Consider the following 14,261-nt stretch of genomic DNA (forward strand, 5'->3'; position numbering starts at 1 on the left):
GGAAGGCTTCCAAGTGAGAAAGACATACTTAGAAAAAACTTAATCACAGTATTTTAAATAACTTTGCATTAACCATATTTGCATAATATTAGTTCCATTTTAGTTTTCAAAGTTAAGATATACTAAGTTTAATAATATTAGTAGTAAAAATAAACAAATAAAAATGTTAGATAGAGTATAAGACTTAATTTGTGGTAGGATTTGTCATAAGCTCATGTACCTTAAAGAAAGAACACTAGTTGTTAAAGTATGATCCAGGTCATCATACTATTTAAAATGACAATATGGGCCGCGCGAGGAAGGACCTCGCGCTGGGGCTGGCGGGTGCGCGCTCCCGGAGCGCAGCGCGCGTCATGGAACAGCGGTTAACTGAGTTCCGAGAAGCTCGCAAACGGGCCTGGCTGGCTGCCCAACCCAGCACTTCCAGCCAGGAGGCACGAACCTCAGGAGAGAAGGAGGAAGTAGGTGCGACTCCAAAGGCAGTCCCAAGCTGGCTAAAACAGTTCCTGGTCCTGGTATGGAAACCGAGGCCCGCCAGCGCCGGAGCCCCGCCCAGCCACGCTCAGGAAGCAGCTCAACCTGGGAGCAGCACAGCCCAACCCCCACAGGGCACAGCCATTCCTCCACAATGGCACCGGAACCAGCCTTTCCTGACCAATGTCACCTTCTTGAAGATTCTTCTCTGGTTGGTCCTCCTGGGACTGTTTGTGGAGCTGGAATTTGGCCTGGCTTATTTTGTCCTGTCCTTGTTCTACTGGATGTATGTAGGGACCCGAGCCTCTGAGGACAGGAAGAAGGGAGAGAAGAGTGCCTACTCTGTGTTCAACCCAGGCTGCGAAGCCATCCAGGGAACCCTGCAGCAGAGCAGTTGGAACGCGAGTTGCAGTTTAGACCCCTGGCGGGCAGATAGGACCCAGCTCCACTGTCCTGCAGCCCGCCCAGGACCAACCCTCCCATCCTTGGAGTGCGGACTTGGGTTCAGATACACAGGACTAAGGACAGCTTGCGGGTTGGCTCTGGCTGCGTGTTTCCCCTGATCTGCTGCTGCAGTTTTATCTTTGAACTTCTCTTTGGTGAAATTCTCTAAAAGACATGCCCATTAGGGCTGGTGCAGTTTATAAAGGTTGCTCAAAAAAGGAGAACTGTTTGTCTTGTCATTTGAGAGATGACTTGGAGCACTAGGAAGGCATTGGGAGATTGTCTTTTTGAAGTATTGAGCTATTTGAAATAATGATTAGGTACAGCAGGACTGTATGTTAAATGTCCTCTTTAAGTCAATATTTATAGCTTTTTTTTTTCCCGAATTTTGGGGTTGTTTTTGTTTTTGTTTCTGTTTTACCTTCTGCTTTAATTCTTGCTTTTTTTGATCATTAATGATATTGAAATGTAAAATGTCTTTAACATTTTCTTTTCAGAAACAGGTCCCATTCATTGTCCCTCACCATCTTCAATTCTTCTACTGTCCTGTCCTCATTAGTAAAAGAAGAAGAGACAAAGTTCTAAATGACAGGAATGGAGAAGGATTTCACAAAGTCAGTATCAAAGAATTGATAAGTGGTTATTAATTCAGCAAGAAAAACTCTTGAGTGTGAACAAAGGGCAGGGCTTATGTTGGATTCCAGATTTAGTAGTGGCTGTTGGGTTGTATCATATTTTCTGAGGACTTTAAGTCCTTCGCTTTTAGGCACCGATGAGAAATTGCATGGGTAGTGTCAAAGGCCTGAGTTTAGTGTTCCTTCCTCTTCTAGTTCAAGTTTGGGTTCGTTGAAATTGGGCAGCACAAGCCATTAAATACTTTCATACTGATGAGTCAAAGGACTCTAGTTTTAAGCAATAGTTGTGTCCAAACTTAAGACATTACTGAGTCATTTAAATTTTGGTATGTTTTCATTTCAGAGTTCGCTGTTAATTTTTATGTTATGAAACTCATCACTTTAACATTCATGAAACATTGTTAATAGAGGCCTGTTAATTATTTTTGTTCTTTCTTGCCTGATTTACTTATTAAAGCAAATTCTTAGTTTAGATTTATCTTTCATTTATTCAATGCCAACTTCTCACTATTCACTTGGGATTCGATGATGAAAAAGCAGGCACGTTGCCAATTGTCTACCTATTCCAGCCGGGAGGGGTCAGGGGACAAAATAAAGTAATTGGTAACACTGAAAAAAAAATAAATAAATAAAATGACAATATTATCATATATTTTCTACAAGTTTTTTATACATACAAACTGTGCATGTAGGACTTGATCAAAGAATAACAATTATAACAAATATAAATACTGACTGAGAACCCACTAGGAATAAATTTCTCCCAAGATTTGAAAAAATCACTAATTCTAACAACCACTCTATGAGGTATATTTTATTCCATTTTAAATTAATTGATTCATTAAGTATTTTTTAAATTTTTCATACTAGGGTTTGAATTCAGGGGCACTTAAACACTGAGCCATATCCCCAGCATTTTTTATGTGTTTTATTTAGAGTCTGGGTCTCACTGAGTTGCTTAGAGCCACATCCCCAGGCCTTTTTTTTAATTTAGAGACAGGGTCTCACTGAGTTGCGTAGCACCTCACTTTTGGTAAGGCTGGCTTTGAACTCTGGATCCTCCTGCCTCAGCCTTTTGAGGTGCTGGAATTATAGGCATGCACCTGACCATAGTAAATAAATTCTTAATCACAGGTTTAAACAGTGAATTGAATAATAAGAATAATTGAATAATAAGAATTGAATAATATCAGTTCCATGTTTGCACTAAGGAATTCACAACACTCTTATGTCTCCTTCTTCCTTGTATAACTTTTCTATGGAAAATTTTCACCTAGTTTTTTTCTTTCCCCTCTATATTCTCCTGCCCTCATATCCACAACATTTGTGAAACCAAGTAGGTCGTTAATTTTGGTAAAAATATTTTATAACAGATGGTTGCCCAGATTTGGCAAATGCCAATTTCATTTTCCAAATGCAAACCCCAGCATTTTATTTTGCCTCTGAGTCTTAAATCACTCTCATTTTTATTTTACATTCTTTTCCACTGTAGGTGCATCATGGAGATAGGCATTATAGGCATTATACTAAAGTATCCACATTATAGTAAATCAACTTCCCACATTTGAACTTCCTAGAATGTTGTAGCAAGAAAAAAATCATGCACCAAAGAGTTTGGACAAAAAAAATTCCATATATTTTAAATTATGTGAATTTTCTCATTAGGCTTCTTTCTCAAAGTATAATATTTTTCCATATTTATCAAATTTTCCATTTCTTTTGCTTTCCTGAATGTGGATCACAATAAGAATGCATAATTCTTAATGAGAAGACAGAGCAAATATTGCAAATTTCTCTTTCTGATGGCTTCTCTGGATCATTTTCTTTCTTTCTTTGGATTAATGGTCATATGTGAACTGTAGAGCTAGTGACCAGGAATATACCATTCCAGATTCATCTAAATATTTTCCTCTCTTGATATCTTTTATGCCACTTTAAATTCACACTATCTAGCTGCCATCCTCTCCCAAATTCTGACTTTGTTTGTAAAGCAATGCTAATGACAACAAACAAAATTAAACTAAAGTATATGTATTCTCTCTGATATAGTTGGGAAAGCAGATTTTCTATAATTTTTTTCAAATCCTTATTCTTTCTCATAAAATTCAAGGTAATTTTCATTCACTGAAAGAACCATCATTAGTAGACCCAATAATATTTGTCATTTTTTCATTATAACTCTGATTATTTGAATTCCTATAATTCTTTACATTACATTCCAAAGCCAGAGTGTAAACATCACTTAGCAGTATTTCATATGAATAATTTCAATATAATTGAATCAACTAGGAAAACTAACATTTTGTGCATTAGTTTGATGGTATTACAAGCCAGTGACATATGTTTTGATGTTTTTGGTACTATGGTAATTTATTATTCAATTGCTTGTATACAGCATTTTGTTTTTTAGTTTTTAGAAAGTAGTAGAACACATTTTAAAAGGTTAAATATTTATGATACAAACATTAGAGAAAATACACAAATTTAAGAAATTCTGTCAGAAGATGTAAATTATTAGCCTTTATGATTTGGGAACACTTTCAGCTTTAATCTTACTTTCCTTTTAAATATTAAGCTATTCCATTATATATCATGAAGGCAAAGGGAAAAAAAAACTAAAAATACATATGGTGTTTCAAAATAATATTGAAGTAAAAATGAGAGATGTGTTTTCCTTGTGAGAAAAGAATAGTGACCCAAGGGCCACCCCATACAATCATGGGAAAAGTCATTGTCTGGATCATTTTCATTTCATTAGAGTTTTAGATATGCAGTGCAGGAAACCTGGAGAGTGCTGGTAATCTATTCACAAACAAGGTTATAGCAACCTCCTAGAACTCAAAGGGACTCCCTGCAGGCAGCCCTCTCTTTAGAAAAGGGAAACTGCAAAATACAAAAACAAGTATTCTCCATTAGAAAGGCTTTTTACAGAGGGTACAAAGGAAAGCAAAATGTCTATTAGGCTTTAGATGTAGAAATATTGTCTTAAAGAAAGTATTATTCATCTTTGAGAATGCTGGTAAGAAAAAAAAGGGAAAAGAAGTACTTAGAAGAGCTGAGTTGAACACAGAAATTCTGCACATATAAAAGCCTTTGCCAAGAGATATAAAATAATATTAAATGTGCCAATTGTCCATTTGGGATTTAGTGATATAAAATTAACAATACATAAATATTTATACTGCTTATATAAACATTATTTCCATAGTTTTATGATTTTTATTTTGAGATCAATAATTACTATCCAGAAGATACAAACAAAAACTGGACTGAGACTTTGGTGGTATGGAGGGCTAATAGCATGCAGTACTGAGGTTGTGCCGACAAGGTCATGAACAGAATCAGCACTTTTGTTTTTTAATTCTTATAACATTCCCACACAAATATTTTGCCATAATGCTCATTTTATGAAAAACCTGAGGTATCAGGCATTTCAATAACTGATGTGAAATTATAGTGAAAAATACAGTGCTTTGTATAAGTGTAGTTATACTTTTCAACCTCAAGATACTCCTTACATGCACACAGAGGTATAGAAGAGTAATTTCCTTTCTGGAAAGTTTAGGAAACAAAAAATTGGCAGAAAAAGTTCTATTCAAACAGCGATTGGTTTCCTCAGTTATAAATGTTAAAAGCTACTCTGATGGAAGTCAGTTTGTCATCATTGCCAAAAAGAGGGAATCTTAATAAAAGTTTGGACACACTGCTATTTTGAGACACTATATATAATCTGACCTTCAATTGAATGTTTTGTTCATATTTATATTGTCTCAAAGGCAAGATTACAAGAATTCACTGCAGGATCTCAGTCTGTGTTGCAACATTCAGCATCTATAGCAGCCTGCCTCACCCAAGGAAATAGCCCAAACCCATGGTCCTGATCAAAACACACGAAAAAGTCTCTTGAAAATCAAGGGCAAAGGAAGGAATATAGATTCCCCCCATGGCTATATAAATAGTAGACATATCCACTGTAAATCTGGGTCCTAACTATCCCATTTCTTCTAGATTGACATGAATTCTGACCAGTTTGCTTGTATGTTTGGACTCCACTCCTTCTTGTACCCTTACCGGGCTTGATTGTCTCAAAGCAGTTCACCAGTATGCACATCTTAACTGGGCTATGGTTTCTGCCCCTGGCATGACTAGACTTTTACTAGTTTCCCTGAAATTCCCTATTGTGACAAAGGATCTCTGGCTTGGATTGACACCTCTGCTCCCAAGCCCACTTTCTGAGATCATGCATCATCCTGTTCTTTAGCATTGATCCACACAACCTGGTGTTCACCCTTAAACCTGAATACTCAGAAGGCAGAAAACATCTTTGTAATTCTCTAGGCATAGTACACATGCAGCTAAGTGCTTCTTGATTATGATAACTGAATGTGCACAAAAGTTCTCAAAATGGAAACAAATTAAGTCCTTTCACAATGAAATTTATGAAGGGCTAGAAGATTAATACCACCCCATAGTGGTGGATGAAAATGCTTTTTTTACCACTAGTAGAAATTAATCACCTTCAACTAACAGGTAAAAGAGGAAACTCAATGGGGGAGGTGAACAGAGAATACCTTAAACAGCAAAAAAAAAAAAAAAAAAAGATGCTTGCAGAATCCTGACCAGAATCTTAGTAACACACACTGCCTTAAATCTCCTGTATCTAGATTCACTTGTGATAGTACATTTTCTTTCAAAAGATCAGAGATAAATAGTCTTGAATATGGCTTCTATGAATAATGGCTACAAAATTTTAATGACTAAAATTTCCTGAACTTCCTCTTTAACAGAATTTTTTCCAAAGCTAGAATTGTAAAGTGGCCCCCAAAAAGATCATCCTAATATGTGTGATGTGATGTGATTTTAGCTTCCTGGTGATGTGACCATTTCTAACAGATCTATAAAGCATATTCTGCATTGATGGCTTTCAAATGTTTTGCAGCAATGATTGAAATAAATTGGATTGGAGGTTTAAAAATTAAAGTTCTCATTACAATGGTAATTGGTTATGTGTAGTATTTTAGATTAACAGGACAACTACTAAATGATGTATATCAAATCCTGGGGCTAATTATCTTTTCCCCCTTCTGAATATGCATCACTTTTACCAACACCAAAAATTACATAAAGCATCTGTTTCTGTAAGTTTAGCGTTAACAGAGTTCTATAAGCAAAGTGAAATAAAGATACCAAAGGAAATTCTGAATTGAAGTTATTAACAATGCAGTGGATGCTAATAACCTTCTACCCTAGTACTTTTCAAGGATATTCAAATGATTGTTGATATACTTTTACACAAAGAAGAATGCATAGGAGCCCATGTCGCTATGTTTTAGGAGAGTTCAACATTACAAAGTCATATATTCAAGGTGATTCATAAAATGTACAGATAAATGTACTTTGATTTTTATGCTTTCATAAATCTTATCCTATAAATCAGATTACAAGCAAAAATAAATTAATTGTTGCAACATGAATCACAATTTTTGTTTGGGAATATATGAGAATCACAGGGCTGGGTAAATAGGCATAAGTTTTCCTATTATAATATTTTAATGATCTGAGATACTACAGTATATATAATTTGCTTTAGTTGAAGTTAGATTTTATTTTCATGGTTATCGTTTGTATTATAAGGATGAAAGGCTAGGCCACTAAAAATCTAAATATGAGAACCCAGGTGTTCTTTTGTGATGCCAGCCTCTGTCTAATGTACACACAGAGGTTTACATATGCACGTTTTACCTCTATCTTAAGGTTGGAGTGATGATCCAGAAAACATAGAGAGAAATTAATTATGGCCCTGATTACTTCTGTAGGAGGTAACTGAGTTAATTCCCGGGCAGGGAAAGAAAGGCAGCCAAGATTCTAGTACAAAAACAACTCCCAATATTATTATTAATAATAATTATTGAACTTCTACTATATACTCTCTATCATTTTGATATGATTTCACATTCATTATGTCTTTTATCTTTGAAACACCTTTAAGAAGTTAGTCCTATTATTTAATCAATTTCTTGAAAGAGGAACCTGAAATTCAGAGATGTTAAGTAAATTGTTACAGGTCACATAGGTGCTAAGTGGCAAAAGTAAGTTTCAACATTCAACCTGAGGACCGCACAATTCTAAAACACACACATGCAACCTTTTTTTTTAAAAAAAAAAGATAGCTAGTAAACAAAACAAATGAACCTAGAAATATAGTCAAATTCAGAAGTTGCACTTGTTTTATAATCCTATTTGAAGTAGACCAAAGTTCTCAAATTATTTGGAAAGTACAGCAAAGAGAAGGAATATGAGCCTTGGGGCCAGATACACCTGAGTTTGTTATTCAGTACTTGAATGAAGTAGCTATGTGACCAAGAGCTAGTTATCTATCTTGGCCAAAACTCACTTTCCTCATTTATAGTTGCAATGATAGTGATATCTGCCTTGCCAGATTGTTGAGTAAATTAAATTAGATAATTTATGTAAAATGCCTACCAATTCCTGGCACCTAGTGTGCATCCAATAAATCAACTAAGTGGTATTGATTATTATTGTGTATGGAGCCACAGCGGCCTTCAAAGATCTTGCAAGTGGTGTCTGGACTGTTTCAATATGCAGGTCACACAAAATTGTGGGTTTTAAAAGTGTCATTTTGACCACTTTAAAAAGCAATAAAAACATTTTAAAATGAAGCCTCATAAATAATAGCTCTTTACCCAAATGATAGCACAATACTTTTCTCTTTTTTCCTCTATTTTTTAAAAAAATGATTGATGCTAGGAGTGGAAATGGTAAAATTAATGACGTTTTTTTGCCTCCAAGTGGTCTCTGGCATAAAGTGTGAAAATTGCCTCATGGGAGGGGGAGACAGACACATGGCATGAGCCAATGGAACACTTTATTTCTTAAGTTTGAAGGCATTTTTAAGCTTGAAGAAATCTGATAATCATCAAATGAAAAAGGAAAGATCTTTTCTTTCTAAAATATCATGTCATCCAGCCCCCTGGCTCCAAGCACACTTGCATGAGAACCATGCTGAACAGATGGCCATCGATTCCCCAGCCTTCTTTATTAATTTTTGCAAGTGCTTGGCAACCTTCTCTGTCAGGGAGTGTTTCATCATTATGTAGGACTATAGAAGAGTTACTCTACAGCTTCCATAGATTGATGCCACATTTATTTTTGAAAAGGGATTTTCTAAGGGAAGGTTATTAAAGTGTGTTTAATTAAAGCTTCTCCCTTTTACTGTCATGAAAAATGTAACTCATTATTAATAACTCAAAGAGATTTCTTCATACTTAAGGTTTGTCCTTGCCAATTTTAAATCATGCATAGTCTCCTATTTTATCTGTTTCTGTGTAAAGTCCAGAAATTTAATCAGTTTTTTTCATCACCCCTCCCTGGTAGGTCTTCTCATAAACTCATGCATTGAGATGGAAAGAACAAAGTCCCTAAACTCAGTTTAATAAACACCTTCAGGATATATGCATTAAGAATCAATAATTAAATGTTGACCCTGGTAAAAAGAAATGGCACTAGTGACACACATCAGGGAAAGAGAATGGGCTCAAAAGATTTTTTTCTCAGGAGCAGAGATGGATTTTCACTGGATCAGTAAGTGTTTTCCCAAGGGCAGATATTTGTAAGCTGCGTGTTTAGGATTTGGGAAGCAAGGCTAGAGGAAGCAGAGAAGGCAAAGTGAATTATAGAAAATGGCTCACTTCAACACATAAATCTCCAATCTTCATTATATGACCAATCTCTTTTTTCTACCATATTGTCCACTTATTGTATCTTAGGATTAATTTCTACCTGTTTAAAAATATTGTGAGTAAAGCAACAATATGGTTGATAGATGAATCTCACAAATATAAAATGGAAAGAGTAGAACCTAGAATGATTCCATTAGAGAAAGTGAAATGGACAAAACTAATGTACACTGTTGGAAGACAAAATAGTGATTATCTCAACAAGATAGTGACTAGAACCTATAATGATACAAGCTTCCAGGGTACTGAGAATATTTAGCTTTTTGATCTGGGAGCTAGGTAATTGTGTATTCTCAGTTTTTGAAAAAATCATCACCAGGCACACTCATACTAAGGGTAATTTTCTATAAATATATTCAATATCAGCAATTATTTGAGAAAAAGGTAGATGTGCAGATTTCCTATGACTTGCCCAAATCCCTTACCCCTTTATCCATGGATGAGCCATACACTAACCACATGAACATAAGAGACACAACCAGTATGGCCATAGGTTTCTTACATGTTTTTCAAAGTGAAAACAATGGCTTATGTGGCTTTTGTGATCATGGAAAATAGTGTTCTACTGCTTTCTTCATTCATCCATCCCTCAAATATTTATTGAGCACTTTTTATATGCTAGGCATTGTATAAGGCACTGGGGATACCAATGGTGATTGACACATATATTATCCTTGTCCTCTCAGAGTTCACCATCAGATGAGGACGACATTCAATAGCACATAAATGACTAAAATAACTTCAGATTTTGATGAGTAAAATATAGAAAATAAAATAGATTATAAAGTGAGAGTGAACAGAGGGTGAGGTAGTCTGCTTCAAACAGGATGGTTAGGGAAGATCTCTTTGAAGTGAGAAGTCATCATCTATGAAATTTTCAGAATCACCATACAGGAAGATCCTGAAGTAGAAAATCTTCAGCAACTACAGAGTTTCTATCCTTTCCTAAGCTGTCATGAAACCTGATAGGATTGTGGGGAATGCAAAGAGGGGAATGTGGGGAGTCTAGAAGAAAACATTTCCAGAAAATAGTTTCAAATCTCAAAATGAGATGTTTCCAGATTTGGGGGCTTATTGACTTTTAACTTCTTTTTTGCTTCCTTAGCTAAATTCAGGATGAAAGATGGTGAATCATTTCAAAAAAAGATTTTTAGTTTGCTTTAGTAAATTGAGAGTTGCAGCCAACTCAGTGGCACATGTCTGTAATCCTAGCAGCTCAGGAGGTTGAGGCAAGAGGATCATGAGTTCAAAGCCAGTTTCAACAACTTAGCAAGGCCCTAAACAACTTATTGAGACCCTGCCTCAAAATAAAAATTAAAAAAGCTGTGGCTTTTTTTTTTTAAAAGGATGTGCCTCGTTGTTTAAGCACCCCTGGGTTCAATCCATGGTTAAATAATAATAATAATAATAATTATTATTATTATTATTCAAGATTGAGTGTTGCTACCTCAAATGATACATTAAAACTAGAGTATTGTACCCTAGTGTTATCTTAACCAAGTCTTTTTATATCATTATCCTTAAAATCTATTGAAATCAGACTCATAGACACACAGTTAGCCTGTCACATAAGCATTACTCCAGTTATGTACTGCAATTCTCCATCCCCAGCGCACACACCCACACACACACACATAGTATTAAAGAACTGCACGATGGTTTGTGGATGATCTTTGAAATTATTTTAAAAATAATTTTCTAATATATTATTGGGCCTCAAACTATAGTAGCATCATAAGTTCTTCTCTTTTGAATATGGATGCATCCATTAAGTACAAACTATCCAGTATATCTGATTCATAGAAATCTGATTTCTTACACAGGTTATATATCCATGTGTCTCATCCATGTCTAAAGAAACTGGAACAAATGATAAAAGCTCTTCACATTGTTCATTCTGATTCAAAAAGCTTTTTTTTTTTTAAAAGATTGACTATGCAAAAACTATCAATTTTTTCCCACCTACAAAGGTTTCTGCATCTCTGCTACATTCTGGAATGCCCAGTCTGGACAAACTAAATGTCTCTCACAAGTTTTGGATGAAACAATCTGACCTCCTTTGCTGGAAAATATCTACTATCCACAATAGTCTCTACTTCTTTATTTTTCTAGAATAATTAGGGTTAAAGAGAGGAGAGTATACTTAGAAGCCAAATCTAGTATCAATGAAAGCATATTTATCTTGAGGGTTTAGGCCCTACCTTAGTCTCTACTGAAGGGACCATATTTGAACCTGTGGGATGCCATACAAATAGCTGACTGAATCATGGATAAGCACAAAATCAGAGCCTACTCATGAACCAATCAATCATATGAACCAACTATATGCCCACAGGAATTTAAAACTAGAGATATGGAGGAAATTTCCTGGTACTTGACATGAAAGCTTGTTCAGAGTTAGGGCTTGGACATCCATACTGAGCAATGCTGTAGATGACTAAGCAGAGGGGGAAAAGTGAGAGGGATTCAGTGAAAATGTGCAAAAAGAAGCCATGAGAGAGAGTGAGAAAAAAAGAAAAGCTATGCATTCTCAGAGACATGGAAAGAGCCTGTCAGTCCATGACATGGCAGTTACATTCTGCCCTTACATTTTATGAGGTGTATCTATATTCTTTTAATAAACTTCCACTTTATTACATTAAGTAAGTATTAATTTCTTGTAGCCAAAAGAACTTTGACTCGAGGAGGGGAGGACCTAGATCTTAAGACTGTGCATCTGTGAAAGTGATAGGAAACAGACAGAAAAAGGAGAAAGAAAAGAGCCATAGGAGAAGAGGAAGCTAAAATATACCAAATATATCACAAATAAAGTAAAGAGATGAGAACATAGTGGTATATACGTAGTGAGTGAAAAACATTGTATGTATGATCAAAGACATCTCAGTGAACATTTCTCAGAATAACCTTTTGTTTACCTTTCATGGCATCCTTGCCTACCATCACTTTATTATTGGAGAGATAACAAAGCATTGGAGAAGGGGAATGAACATTTAAGCCAGCTAGATTAGAATTTGGAATCTAAGACACAACATATCAGAATCTATGGGACACATTGAAAGCAGTTCTAAGAGGAAAATTCATTGCTTGGTGTTCATTCCTCAAAAAAAGAAAAAACCAACAAATAAATGATCTCATACTTCATCTCAAAATCCTAGAAAAAGAAGAGCAAAACAACAGCAAAAGAAGTAGAAGGCAAGAAATAATTAAAATCAGAGCTGAAATTAATGAAATTGAAACAAAAGAAACAATTGAAAAAATCGACAAAACTAAAAGTTGGTTTTTTGAAAAAATAAATAAAATTGACAGACCCTTAGCCATGCTAACGAAGAGAAGAAGAGAGAGAACCCAAATTACTAGCATACGGGATGAAAAAGGCAATATCACAACAGACACTTCAGAAATACAGATGATAATCAGAAATTATTTTGAATCCTTATACTCCAATAAAATAGAAGATAGTGAAGGCATAGATAAATTCCTTAAGTCTTATGATCTGCCCAGATTGAGTCAGGAGGATATAGACAACCTAAACAGACCAATAACAATAGAGGAAATAGAAGAAACCATCAAAAGATTACCAACCAAGAAAAGCCCAGGACCGGATGGGTATACAGCAGGGTTTTACAAAACCTTTAAAGAGGAACTAACACCAATACTTTTCAAGCTATTTCAGGAAATAGAAAAAGAGGGAGAACTTCCAAATTCATTCTACGAGGCCAACATCACCCTGATTCCGAAACCAGACAAAGACACTTCAAAGAAAGGAAACTACAGACCAATATCTCTAATGAACCTTGACGCAAAAATCCTCAACAAAATTCTGGCGAATCGGATTCAAATACATATCAAAAAAATTATACACCATGATCAAGTAGGAGTCATCCCTGGGATGCAAGGCTGGTTCAATATACGGAAATCAATAAATGTTATTCACCACATCAATAGACTTAAAAATAAGAACCATATGATCATCTCGATAGATGCAGAAAAAGCATGCAACAAATTACAGCATCCCTTTATGTTCAAAACTCTAGAAAAGTTAGGGATAACTGGATCATACCTCAACATTGTAAAAGCAATTTATGATAAGCCACAGGCCAGCATCATTCTGAATGGAGAAAAATTGAAGGCATTCCCACTAAGATCGGGTACAAGACAGGGATGCTCTCTCTCACCACTTCTGTTTAACATAGTCCTCGAAACACTGGCCAGAGCAATTAGACAGACGAAAGAAATTAAAGGCATTAAAATAGGAAAAGAAGAACTTAAATTATCACTGTTTGCAGATGATATGATTCTATACCTAGCAGACCCAAAAGGGTCTACAAAGAAGCTATTAGAGGTAATAAATGAATTCAGCAAAGTGGCAGGATATAAGATCAACACGCATAAATCAAAGGCATTCCTGTATATCAGCGACAAATCCTATGAAAGGGAAATGAGGACAACTACTCCATTCACAATATCCCCCCAAAAAATAAAATACTTGGGAATCAACCTAACAAAAGAGGTGAAAGATTTATACAATGAAAATTACAGAACCCTAAAGAAAGATATAGAAGAAGACCTTAGAAGATGGAAAAATATACCCTGCTCATGGATAGGCAGAACTAACATCATCAAAATGGCAATATTACCAAAAGTTCTCTATAAGTTCAATGCAATGCCAATCAAAATCCCAACAGCATTTCTTGTAGAAATAGAAAAGAGAATCATGAAATTCATATGGAATAATAAAAGACCCAGAATAGCAAAAACAATGCTAAGCAGGAAGTGTGAATCAGGCGGTATAGCGATACCAGACTTCAAACTATACTACAGAGCAATAGTAACTAAAACAGCATGGTACTGGTACCAAAACAGGCAGGTGGACCAATGGTACAGAATAGAGGACACAGTAACCAATCCACAAAACTACAACTATCTTATATTTGATAAAGGGGCTAAAAGC

The 14,261-nt window shown here is 35.5% G+C and overlaps 1 pseudogene; it reads left to right on the forward strand.

Moving 5' to 3' along the window:
* Positions 1-353: 353 nt before the first annotated feature.
* On the forward strand, positions 354-964 carry LOC144252835 (SAYSvFN domain-containing protein 1 pseudogene; annotated as a pseudogene).
* Positions 965-14,261: the final 13,297 nt, after the last annotated feature.

Source organism: Urocitellus parryii, unplaced genomic scaffold (genome assembly GCF_045843805.1).
Source record: "Urocitellus parryii isolate mUroPar1 unplaced genomic scaffold, mUroPar1.hap1 Scaffold_60, whole genome shotgun sequence".
Lineage (NCBI taxonomy): Eukaryota > Metazoa > Chordata > Mammalia > Rodentia > Sciuridae > Urocitellus > Urocitellus parryii.